The sequence below is a fragment of the Balaenoptera musculus genome, chromosome 2 (genome assembly GCF_009873245.2).
Source record: "Balaenoptera musculus isolate JJ_BM4_2016_0621 chromosome 2, mBalMus1.pri.v3, whole genome shotgun sequence".
NCBI classification, from domain to species: Eukaryota; Metazoa; Chordata; class Mammalia; order Artiodactyla; family Balaenopteridae; genus Balaenoptera; species Balaenoptera musculus.
The window spans coordinates 9,407,672-9,421,407 of NC_045786.1; positions in this window are offsets into that span (position 1 = coordinate 9,407,672).

Below are 13,736 nucleotides of genomic sequence, written 5' to 3' on the forward strand. Positions count from 1 at the left end.
GGAGTTTTAATCCGCTTCTTCTGAGGCTGCTGGGAGAGATTTCCCCTCCTCTTCTCTGTTCGCACAGCTCCTGGGGATCAGCTTTGGATTTGGCCCCGCCTCTGTGTGTAGGTTGCCTGAGGGCGTCTGTTCCCGCCCAGACAGGACGGGGTTAAAGGAGCAGCTGCTTCGGGGACTCTGGCTCACCCAGGCCGCGGGGAGGGAGGGGTACAGAGGAGGCGGGGCGAGCCTGCGGCGTCAAAGGCCGGCGTGACGTTGCAGCAGCCTGAGGCGCGCCGTGCGTTCTCCCGGGGAAGTTGTCCCGGGATCACGGGACGCTGGCCGTGGCGGGCTGCACGGGCTCCCGGGAGGGGCGGTGTGGAGAGTGACCTGTGCTCGCACACAGGCTTTCTGGAGGCGGCAGCAGCAGCCCCAGCGTCTCACGCCCGTCTCTGGGGTCCGCGCTGACCGCCGCGGCTCGCGCCAGTCTCTGGAGTTCGTTTCGGCGGCGCTCTGAATCCCCTCTCCCTGCCCGCCGCGAAACAAAGAGGCAAGAAAAAGTCTCTTGCCTCTTCGGCAGCTGCAGACTTTTTCCCGGTCTCCCTCCCAGCCAGCTGTGGTGCGCCAACCCCTTCAGGCTGTGTTCACGCCGCCAACCCCAGTCCTCTCCCTGCGATCCAACCGAAGCCCGAGCCTCCGCTCCCAGCCCCGCCCGCCCCGGCGGGGGAGCAGACAAGCCTCTCGGGTTGGTGAGCGCTGCTCGGCGCCGAGCCTCTGTGCGGGAGTCTCTCCGTTTTTCCCTCTGCGCCCCTGTTGCTGTGGGATCCGCGCTGTTAGCCGCGGCTCGCGCCCGTCTCTGAAGTTCGTTTAGGCGGCGCTCTGAATCCCCTCTCCTCGCGCACCAGGAAACAGGGAAGAAAAAGTCTCTTGCCTCTTCGGCAGCTGCAGACTTTTTCCCGAACTCCCTCCCGGCTAGCTGTGGTGCACTAACCCCTTCAGGCTGTGTTCACGCCGCCAACCCCAGTCCTCTCCCTGCGATCCGAAGCCCGAGCCTCAGCTCCCAGCCCCGCCCGCCCCGGCGGCTGAGCAGACAAGCCTCTCGGGCTGGTGAGTGCTGGTCAGCGCCGAGCCTCCGTGCGGGAAGTGCGGGAATCTCTCCGCTTTGCCCTCCGCACCCCTGTGGCTGCGCTCTCCTCCGTGGCTCCGAAGCTTCCCCCCTCTGCCACCCGCAGTCTCTGCCCGCGAAGGGGCTCCTAGTGCGTGGAAATCTTTCCTCCTTCACAGCTCCCTCCCACTGGTGCAGGTGCCGTCCCTATTCTTTTGTCTCTGTTATTTCTTTTTTCTTTTGCCCTACCCAAGTACCGGGGGAGTTTCTTGCCTTTTGGGAGGTCTGACGTCTTCTGCCAGCGTTCAGTGGGTGTTCTGTAGGAGCAGTTCCACGTGTAGATGTATTTCTACTGTATCTGTGGGGAGGAAGGTGATCTCCGCGTCTTACTCTTCCGCCATCTTCTCTCCTCCCCGGGTCTTCGTTTCTGTGCGAGGGCTTTCTCTAGTTGCGGCGAGCGGGGGCCACTCTTCATCGCGGTGCGCGGGCCTCTCACTGTCGCGGCCTCTCTTATTGCGGAGCACAGGCTCCAGACGCGCAGGCTCAGTAGTTGTGGCTCACGGGCCTAGTTGCTCCGCGGCATGTGGGATCTTCCCAGACCAGGGCTCGAACCCGTGTCCCCTGCATTGGCAGGCAGACTCTCAACCACTGCACCACCAGGGAAGACCTGTCACCTAGCTCTTAAACGTATCTTCATCTGAGAGAAGAAAATGATGCTAAAATTACAATACCCCACTTCAGTTAGAAAGTAAGGCACAAGGAAGAGGCACTTAATGATTCTGTCAGCACCTCCACAAGTAAATTTTCCTAAAGCAGAAACTAGCTCTGCCTTTAGTTACATTTTGCAACTGGCAACCTCCCTGACCTTCATCTCTTGGCTCGCCCTCGGGATCTAGCCTCTTCCGAGGAGCCCCGGTGATAGTGCCAGGGATGCTTAAGGAGCCAGCTTTTCTCTGTGCTGTGACCAAGAGCTGTCAGTCTCCAGCTCCAGGCTACACCCACCCCCAGAGAGGACCACTCTGCCGCAGGCTTCCCTTTGGCATGCAAATCATGGTGACATCAGAAAGAGGTAGGGCTGGAACCAACTGAGAGCTTTTCTCTTGGGTTTTTTCCCCACGGAAGGAAAGAATCTATGGTGCTGTTTTTATCTTGAGAAACTCTTGGGTTGAAAAATGAATGCAGGAGGGCAGATTTGGATTATAACATATATGAGACTTATTTTACTCTCTCTTCCTTTTTGGGAATAAAAATTGACCTTTCCCAAAGAGGGAAGGCCTTGTCAATGACCAGAATAACATTCTCCCAGAATATCCAGTGCCTGGAATGATAGATTTTATCAAATCACTAACAAGAATATACTATATACTTATATTCAAGAAAACAAGTATCCTGACGTGGTTCCTGCCTTCAGTGACTTTTGAGTCTGCTAGAAAGATCAAGACTAACTCTTAAAACAGCAAGCAATGCAAGAAAGTGTATAATAAATTACTCAATTGGAAGGCAGAGCTTAAAGGGCTATAAGAAGTACAGAGACGAATGACTAAAGAAAACACTAAGTTTAATTTGTAAACTTTACAGTTCCTAAGAATTGAGGAACTGATTTAAATTCTGCTTTCTTAACCAAGAGAAGATATGCTGTTTATGTTTCTTCTAAATGATGTCAAAACATTCAGGTGAAGAGGTACAATGATTTCGTATATTGCCTAGGTTTTGCTAAATACCGTTTTTGTCTGGAGTCACAAACAGCAATGTGTATAGGGGCTAGGAATGTGGTGTATGTTAGTGAGGTGAGCTGGTAAGGTATCATCAAGCTGATTAGGGACCATCCCTGCTGCAATCTATAAATCCCTGGCCCTTCCAAGGAGGTACTGGGAACGCAAACACAATGTTGGCATGCTGTGTCCTATCTGAGGGAAATCTGAAAACCCAGATATCTTTTATTGTAAAATCTCCCAATTTGTAAACATTAGCAACAAATAAAAAGATTTTTAAAATGTATTGATACTATGGGCCAAGTAAAACACATCTATATATGTGATTATACATAAATCTGTTTATTCATCATTTACCTTTTTATCTGTTTTATCTATCTATCTATCTATCTATCTATCTATCTATCTATCTATCTATCTATCTATCTAACTTCCTTTGGCAAGATCATTGTAGGGTATGGGACCAAAACATCTTCTGCCGCCCCAGATTAGTGTAAGATAAGAACTGAAAATTTTTGCTTTCCTTTTAATAACTTTTTTTTCTGATAACAAGTGAATTAGCCATGGAAAATTTAGAACATTTAAAAAATCGCACTGAAAGTAATTACAATGACCTGTAACGCCACCTCCATCATTACTAAGTGTTTAAACTCTGCATCACTGAATTCATCTAAGATCAGGAACAGGATGGAGAGCTGATGCTGACAGCAGCTTGGGACATACCTTTGGTACCTGGGTCGGGGCAGGGACATGTGAAGGAACCTAACTTCCTGTATTCCCCTTACAGTTTGGAGGTTTGTGCTGCAGTCATTCAGATATGATTTGAAAGGGTAAACTATGCACACACAGGTGAGCCATGGCACCTATGGACTCTAGAAACAGCCATGGTTATTTCTTTAGTATGTAGTGCTTGGGAACCTTGAATTAGTTTGTCAAGGGATAGATAGATTTTAAGTCTTCTGTTAAGTACAACAGGTGACCAGACTGATAGCACGAAACTGTAGTTACGGTTGGCCCTCCTTATCCCCAGATTCTGCATTTATGGATTCAACCAGTGGCAGATCAAAAATATTCAGAAAAAAAATTTCCAGAAAGTTCGAAAAAGCATAACTTGACTTTGCCACTCACCAGTACCTATTCACATAGCATTTACATTGTATTAGGTATTATAAGAAATCTAGAAATGATTTAAAGTATACAAGAGGATGTGTGTAGGTTACATGAGAATACTGTGCCATTTTATATAAAGGACTTGAGCATCCCCAGATTTTGGTATGGGGGTGTCCTGGAATCAATCCCCCATGGTATTCAGGGACCACTATGCTCTCATTTTCCTAAATCCTCAAAAAAATTGGTTACTAGTGTGTGTGGTCAATTGCATTTTCCAAAAATGTTTGCAAAATCTCTCCCATCACCCATAATCTTCTGACAATGTGACTTTGACACTTGTCCCCATCAAGAAGTAAAATCTTTGTTCCCTCTCTGCATACGGGTGGAATCTTGACTGGCAAAAGTGATGCAATGTGATTTCCAAGGCCAGGTCATCAAAAAAGTGAATTTCCATCTGACTTCTCTTAGACACTTGCTTTTGGAAATTAGCTGCCTTTTTGTGAGGAAATTAGACACATGAAGAGGTCGTCTCTAGATATTTGGTTGACGTTCAATCTGAGGTCAACCCGTGAACTATGAGTCTTCCCAGCTGAGCTCCCAGACTCTGTGGAGCAGAAACAAGTTGTGTCTGTTGTTGCTTCTTCTGAATTTCTGACCCACAGAATGCATGAACATAATAAAATGATGGTTCCTTTATGCCACTCAATTTGGGGTGGATTTTTATAAGCAATAGCTGCCTAGAACATTGTGTGTGTGCTTAAATTCTTCAGCAGTTTGCAAGGTAGAACATGGTATGTTATTATTGCTTAAACTGAATTTTCTTAATTGCCTATTAGGCTAGTTTTCTTTCCTTCCTTCCTTCCTTCCTTTTTCTTTTTTTCTTTATTTCTTTCCACTTGTATTGCTTTTGAGAATTACTTTGTCACTAAGAACTGAAATTTTGGAAAGAATTACATTCTACATCCCCACTGATTCACCAATGCCACACATGCACTTCTACTAATAATATCATCAGTGGAATAATGCATAACAAGAGAGTGGATGATATCTACATGCAACGCAAAGAAACAACTTAGATTTATCCTATGTCTCTCACTTTGCTCCACAATGAATGATGTCAAGCAATTTCCTTATGACTTATACACTTTCTGAATTTACTCAGAGAAGCCATGGCAGAGGGCACATTGTCTACCACCAATGAGTATCCCTTGAGCAGGATGGAGGCTGGCATAAGACAACAGATTGTGTTGTCCCAGTTTGTGATAATATTATCCTGATATTTCAGATGTTGGAATCTTCCCTTAGTAGCCGATCTTAGTCTTAAAATGGATGCTTTGCTACCTCAGTTTTCCTACTAGATCTTTCGGAGAAAACTGATAAGGTGAGAGAGATACGGGGTCTGAGTCTTATTTAGTTTTGAATCATAGGGATAAAACTGAAATTTTGTATAAGATCTGACACATCTTCAGCATAGCACCATGAATCCACGAGCGACTTCAAAGGTGGAAAGGATCCTAGGAGGGAGTCAGGTGGAGCAAAGGTATAAAATTCACAGGATGACATCCTTCACTGACCCAGGCAAGATTCTGTGTTTGCTATACTGATCCTGATGACAAAATGTGTGCATTTTCATTTGAATATTTTTCAAGTGTGGCTTTGTGCTTCTTGCATGGACGGCCATCTGAGGATGTTTTAGGTAGCTCGTGTTTGAGGATCTTTGAGTGCACGGAGCCAGGATCCTGTCCCTGATCCCCAAGTAAGGGATCCTTCTCTTCCACGGAATATAAGCTCCAGGGCAGAAGACACCTTGTGTGATTGATTGTTCACTTGTGCATCACCAGCCTCTAGGACAATGTTTATACATAATAGACAAATAATAATAATTTAAATGAATAAATAGTATTCCAGACCATTCCTGCAATGTCTGGACCAATAGAGAGCCTATTCAGATAGATAAACCAAGAACAAGTTAATAAGATTAAATAAAGTCTTCTCTAAACAGTTTAACACTTAGATGGATCTGTTGAGTATTTGCTGTGTAGACCTTCGCCCCACATATTTGGATTCCCTTCTTGATCTTCACCTATGGTGTCACTCTGGAATATCCCTAAATCCCAGAAATCTCACTGAAAAACATGATGACACAGGATTATCGTATTTTATTAGGTAACCAGGGAATTATTTTTTGTATGCTTAAAAAGAGCCACATTGAAAGAATTTCTTCTCGATTGTCCTTGGGACTAGTCAGTTAAAGAAACTCCATTATGTCACTAAGCAATATTTTGAAAGGAAAAGGAGAAAGAGATCCAAAAGTTAATGATTATCCTGTGTCGTGAGCTATAAAACATATGTACATAAGTACATGTTGGTCCTCCCAGCAAATGTATTTTTAATCCTACCAACCTGAAGCTACTATAGATTTGGGGGCTCTTTTAAAAAAACACAGAATTAAGACTACAAAAGTAGGTATAAAGTCAATACTTATTTAAAATGTAAAAAGAAAAATCACAAGTTATAAATTTATGAAAGCTTATGAACATAAAATCTAGAAAAGCAGCATGTTTCTATTTTCTAATTGAAACATTTTCATTGAAACAATTTTTCCCCATATGCTTTTGGCTGTGTACCCTTTGATTGCTGATTTCTGTTATTTCCATAGCATTTTCTATCAGAGTGTAGAAAGATAAATTAGTCTTCGTCCTGGCACAGTTGATCAAAACGTGTTTCTTGTTTCTCACTGTTTAGAAAAGATTTATTTCAGCTTTGCAACTTGTTAATGGTAATGTAAAGTGAATTTTTAGGATTGCTGTCAAGTTGAGGAAAAACTCTACTAAGTTTACTTAATTTATGAACTGCAAGGTTTGGAAGACAAGCTTCTGTCTATGTACATTTCAAATCTGTTTCTTGTTCGTGTGACCTACTTTAGGGCTGTGTACACAGGGCACTGGTGGGCCTGTTCTAGTGCATGCTGACCTACATCCTTTGTGTAACAGTGACAAGTGAATTGGCAGAGTGGACAGTAAGGTTATTACTAGGACTCGTTTCTAAACCGGGAGAGCTAGTAGACACTTAAGTATACCCAACAGTAACTGTGAACCGTGTAAACGTATCGCTAAACCTAAAATTAAATCTCCAGTTCAACTTCTCCTTAGATCCCCGAAATGTCTAGGGTGACATTAGGGCAAATGTGATGGAAAGCATGGTGAAGTGGAAAGATGCAATGGACTTTACCAATAGCCCTTAAAATATGTTTTTGGGGGAGGAAAAATAACAAACCTCCTATCTCTATCGGATAGCCTATGTTCTAATTCTGACTCTACCATTTATTAGGTGTGTAACCTAAGGTAAGTTATCTTTTTGTGCCTTGGTTTAATATTACTGCCCACCTCATAAATTATGATAGTTAAGTGATTTAATGGATATAAAACAGTGGCTGGCAAAGAGGAGTAGTCACAAAATGTTCTGTGTTTTTATTGTACTAAACACTGTATCTGACTGCCAGGGATATTAAAATAGCCAATAGACTTTCTTCTATAAAATGTTTTACATGGGACTATGAACGCAAAGATAAAATAACAACTCAAAGGCTCAAAGGCTAAGTCTCAGAAAAATAAAAGAGATACTGGATATAATTACTGGTCTGTATTACTTGACTTAAAATACTTTGTTCTTGGTTCACAAGTCATATAAGAAAGATGTTTGAAAAAATAAGGCAAGAAAGTGGGAAAGGAGGTGATGTTCACCACCGAGACGACCTGCTCTGGTGTGACTGTTTGGACTTGCATCTTATACTTTATTTATCGTTTGCTGTTGACAAGGACAAGCAGCAGGGAAAAGGGCAAGAGGGTGAGTTAATGATGCCTCTTTCCGATAAAACTTACCCTAAGTGTATCCAACATAGAGAACTGAAACAAAAGTGTTAATGAGATTTTGCCAAATGTTGAGTCTCTTGGGATCCCATGTTTATAAGCAGTGCTTATCTTCTCCCCCAAAGACCATTATTGTAGACACACAGAAAAGGTGGCTTTGAAACAGTAGAGGGAAAAAAATCAAGAAACCGGGAAAAGAGCTTCACATTTCTACCCAAGGAATGGGACCTACATGTCCATTTTAGATATGACTTGCTTCCCCAGTATTGAAGACCAAACCCCTAAAGTTTCTTCCTTCCCTCCTTCCTCCCTCCCTCCCTACTTCCTTCCTTTCTTCCTCCCCCCCTTCCTTCCTTCTTTCTAATTCACCTCCCCAGGAGAGAAAGGTGTACGGAAAGAGGCATCACTGAGAGAGAGTACAGAAAAGATAAGGAAAAATGAAAGGGGAATAGTGGGAGATTTTGCCAAGAAAATTAGTCCTATTACTTTTCAGAGAAAATAGTCAGAAAAGCAAACTTTAAGATGCCATGTTTGCTAGACTTCGTGCCTCATAAGATGTTTCCAAATGGCATAAAATTATTCAAGAGCCATTTGAATCACAGGGGTCCATACAGAGTAGCCCTGCATGTTTTCACATGTGTTTATACTTTGAACTTTCAGTAGCCTGTATTTATTCAATAGATGGCCAAGCTGTGAGAGGATCAAACAGCCTCCTGACAGGAGAGCTGCTCATTTTGTGCAGGGAAACCATCAAGGAGTCCTCTCTGCTGGTAAATACATGATGTGCCAGCACTGTCCCCAGGGAATTGAACTTAAAGAAGCCAAAGAGGAGAAAGAGAGGGACCAGAAGGTGCAGCTGAACCCCAAAAGTCTTAGTGACAGAAAAAGGTATAACAAATTTTGACTAAGAGCTCAAAAATGACAGTTAAAATTGTCTCCTAATCGTGTGTATTTTTCTTAAAGAATACTTTATATCTAGAACACAAGATGGGAAATCATAAATAATACACCATGAATGTTTCTTTTAAGTAAAGGCTAGCATTTCCAAAATGACATTTCTATTCTCTTTTATTAAATCTCCCTTAGAAAAGAAATACACACAGTGACCAATGACAGCATGATGGGACCCCTGCCTTCATTTGGAAAGGCCATCGGCTCAGAGTCTGGTCTAAGATGGCTGGGCCTGCATGGTGGGCCAGCTTATTCTGCCCATCCTGCAAAAAATAAACAAGTGAGTCTATATCAAACTGAAAAGCTTCTGCACAGCAAAGGAAACCATCAACAAAATGAAAAGGGAACCTATGAAATGGAAGAAAATATTTACAAACCACAGACCTGATAAGAGGCCAATATCCAAAATATACAAGGAACTCATACAACTCAATTACAATAAACAAATAACTCAATTAAAAATAAACAAGTGAGTCTATATCAAACTGAAAAGCTTCTGCACAGCAAAGGAAACCATCAACAAAATGAAAAGGGAACCTATGAAATGGAAGAAAATATTTACAAACCACAGACCTGATAAGAGGCCAATATCCAAAATATACAAGGAACTCATACAACTCAATTACAATAAACAAATAACTCAATTAAAAATAAACAAGGGACCTGAACAGGCAGCTTTCCAAAGAAGACATACAGATGGCCAACATGTACATGAAAGGGTGCTCAACATCACTAATTATTAGGGAAATGAAAATCAAGACCACAATGAGACATCACCTCATGCCTATTAGGCTATCTATTATCAAAAAGCAAGAGATAACAAATGCTGGTGAGGATAAATGGGGAAAAGGGAACCCTTGTACAATGTTAATGGGAAAGTAAGATAGTACAACCACTATGGAAAACAGTATAGAGATTCTTCAAGAAATTAAAAATAGAATTACCATATGATCCAGCAATTCCACTTTGGACATATATTTGATGGAAATGAAATCACTGTCTCAAGAGGTCTCTACTCCCATGTTCACTGCAGCATTACTCACAATAGCCGAGGTATGGAAACAACTAAGTGTTGATAGACGATTGGATAAAGAAAATGTGACATATACATACAAGTAAATACCTTCAACCTTAAAAAAGAAGGAAATTCTACAATTTACTGAATTCATTTAGGAGATTCTTTTATCATGAGATTGAGCTTCCCTTGCCATCTGACATGTTTCAGATTTATCACCATAAGTTGTTTTTTTTTTTAACATATACATGAAATATTTTTATTGTTGTTAGTTTTACAAAAACAGGGTCATATTATTCACACTTTTCTGCATCTTGCTTTTTTTTTCGAATTTTGTTTAATTTATTTTTTTATACAGCAGGTTCTTATTAGTCATCCATTTTATACACATCAGTGTATACATGTCAATCCCAATCTTGCAATTCATCCCACCCCCACCCCCCGGTGCTTTCCCCCCTTGGTGTCCATACATTTGGTCTTTATATCTATGTCTCTAGTTCTGCCCTGCAAACCGGTTCATCTGTACCATTTTTCTAGGTTCCACATATATGTGTTAATATACGATATTTGTTTTCTCTTTCTGACTTACTTCACTCTGTATGACAGTCTCTAGGTCAATCCACATCTCTACAAATGACCCAATTTTGTTCCTTTTTATGGCTGAGTAGTATTCCATTGTATATATGTATGACTTCTTCTTATCCATTCATCTGTCAATGGGCATTTAGGTTGCTTCCATGACTTGGCTATTGTAAATAGCACAGCAATGAACATTGGGGTGCATGTGTCTTTTTGAATTATAGTTTTCTCTGGGTATATATCCAGTAGTGGGATTGCTGGATCATATGGTAATTCTATTTTTAGTTTTTTAAGGAACCTCCATACTGTTCTCCATAGTGGCTGTATCAATTTACATTCCCACCAACAATGCAAGAGGGTTCCCTTTTCTCCACACCCTCTCCAGCATTTGCTGTCTGTATATTTTCTCATGATGCCCATTCTACCTGGTGTGAGGTGATACCTCATTGTGGTTTTAATTTGCATTTCTCTAATAATTAGTGATGTTGAGCAGCTTTTCATGTACTTCTTGGCCATGTGTATGTCCTCTATGGAGAAATGTCTATTTAGGTCTTCTGCTCATTTTTCGATTGGGTTGTTTGTTTTTTTAATATTGAGCTGCATGAGCTGTTTATATATTTTGGAGATTAATCCTTTGTCCATTGATTCATTGGCAAATATTTTTTCCCATTCTGAGGGTTGTCTTTTCTTCTTGTTTGTAGTTTCCTTTGCTTTGCAAAAGCTTTTAAGTTTCATTAGGCCCCATTTGTTTATTTTTGTTTTTATTTCCATTACTCTAGGAGGTTGATCAAAAAAGATCTTGCTGTGATTTATGTCAGAGTGTTCTTCCTATGTTTTCCTCTAAGAGTTTTATAGTGTCTAATCTTACATTTAGGTCTCTAATCCATTTTGAGTTTATTTTTGTGTATGGTGTTAGGGAGTGTTCTAATTTCATTCTTTTACATGTAGCTGTCCAGTTTTCCCAGCACCACTTACTGCAGAGACTATCTTTTCTCCATTGTATATCCTTGCCTCCTTTGTCATAGATTAGTTGACCATAGGTGCGTGGGTTTATCTCTGGGCTTTCTATCCTGTTCCACTGATCTACATTTCTGTTTTTGTGCCAGTACCATATTGTCTTGATTCCTGTAGCTTTGTAGTATAGTCTGAAGTCAGGGAGTCTGATTCCTCCAGCTCCGTCTTTTTCCCTCAAGACAGTTTTGGCTATTCGGGGTCTTTTGTGTCAATACAAATTTTAAGATTTTTTGTTCTAGTTCTGTAAAAAATGCCATTGGTAGTTTGATAGGGATTGCATTGAATCTGTATATTGCTTTGGGTAGTATAGTCATTTTCACAATATTGATTCTTCCAATCCAAGAACATGGTATATCTCTCCATCTGTTGGTATCATCTTTAATTTCTTTCAACAGTGTCTTATAGTTTTCTGCATAGAGGTCTTTTGTCTCCCTAGGTAGGTTTATTCCTAGATATTTTATTCTTTTAGTTGCAATGGTAAATGGGAGTGTTTCCTTAATTTCTCTTTCAGATTTTTCATCATTAGTGTATAATAATGCAAGAGATTTCTGTGCATAAATTTTGTATCCTGCAACTTTACCAAATTCATTGATTAGGTCTAGTAGTTTTCTGGTGGCATCTTTAGGATTCTCTATGTATAGTATCATGTCATCTGCAAACAGTGACAGTTTTACTTCTTCTTTTCCAATTTGTATTCCTTTTATTTCTTTTTCTTCTCGGATTGCCGTGGCTAGGACCTCCAAAACTATGTTGAGTAATAGTGGTGCGAATGGACATCCTTGTCTTGCTCCTGATCTTAGAGGAAATGCTTTCAGTTTTTCACCATTGAGAATGATGTTTGCTGTGGGTTTGTCATATATGGCCTTTATTATGTTGAGGTAGATTCCCTCTATGCCCACTTTCTGGAGAGTTTTTATCATCAATGGGTGTTGAATTTTGTCAAAAGCTTTTTCTGCATCTATTGAGATGATCATATGGTTTTCATTCTTCAATTTGTTAATATGGTGTATCACATTGACTGATTTGCATATATTGAAGAATCCCTGGGATAAATCCCACTTGATCATGGTGTATGATCCTTTTAATGTGTTGTTGGATTCTGTTTGCTAGTATTTTGTTGAGGATTTTTGCATCTATCTTCATCAGTGATATTGGTCTGTAATTTTCTTTTTTTGTAGTATCTCTGTCTGGTTTTGGTATCAGGGTGATGGTGGCCTCATAGAATGAGTTTGGGAGTGTTCCTTCCTCTGCAATTTTTTGGAAGAGTTTGAGAAGGATGGGTGTTAGCAGTTCTCTAAATGTTTGATAGAATTCACCTGTGAAGCCATCTGGTCCTGGACTTTTGTTTATTGGAAGATTTTTAATCACAGTTTCAATTTAATCACTTGTGATTGGTCTGTTCATATTTTCTATTTCTTCCTGGTTCAGTCTTGGAAGGTTGTGCTTTTCTAAGAATTTGTCCATTTCTTCCAGGTTGTCCATTTTAGTGGCATAGTGTTGCTTGTAGTAGTCTCTTAGGATGCTTTGTATTTCTGAGGTGTCTGTTGTAACTTCTCCTTTTTCATTTCAATTTTATTGATTTGAGTCCTCTCCCTCTTTTTCTTGATGAGTCTAGCTAATGCTTTATCAATTTTGTTTATCTTCTCAAAGAACCAGCTTTTAGTTTTATTGATCTTTGCTATTGTTTTCTTTGTTTCGCTTTCATTTATTTCTGCTCTGATCTTTATGATTTCTTTCCTTCTGCTAACTTTGGGTTTTGTTTGTTCTTCTTTCTCTAGTTCCTTTAGGTGTAAGGTTAGATTGTTTATTTGAGATTTTTCTTGTTTCTTGAGGTGGGCTTGTATAGCTATAAACTTCCCTCTTAGAACTGCTTTTGCTGCATCCCATAAGTTTTGATCATTGTGTTTTTGTTGTCATTTGTCTCTAGGTAGTTTTTGATTTCCCTCTTTGATTTCTTCAGTGATCTCTTGGTTATTTAGTACGTATTGTTGTAGCCTCCATGTGTTTGTGTTTTTACGGTTTTTTTTTCCCTGTAATTGATTTCTAATCTCATAGCATTGTGGTCAGAAAAGATGCTTGATATGATTTCAGTTTTCTTAAATTTACTGAGGCTTGAATTGTGACCCAAGATGTGATCTATCCTGGAGAATGTTTTGTGATCACTTGAGAAGAAAGTGTAATCTGCTGTTTTTGGATGGAATGTTCTATAAATATCAATTAAATCTATCTGGTCTACTGTGTCATTTAAAGCTTGTGTTTCCTTGCTAATTTTCTATTTGGATGATCTGTCCATTGGTATAAGTGAGGTGTTAAAGTCCCCCATTGCTATTGTGTTCCTGTCGATTTCCTCTTTTATAGCTGTTAGCAGTTGCCTTATGTATTGAGGGGCTCCTATGTTGGGT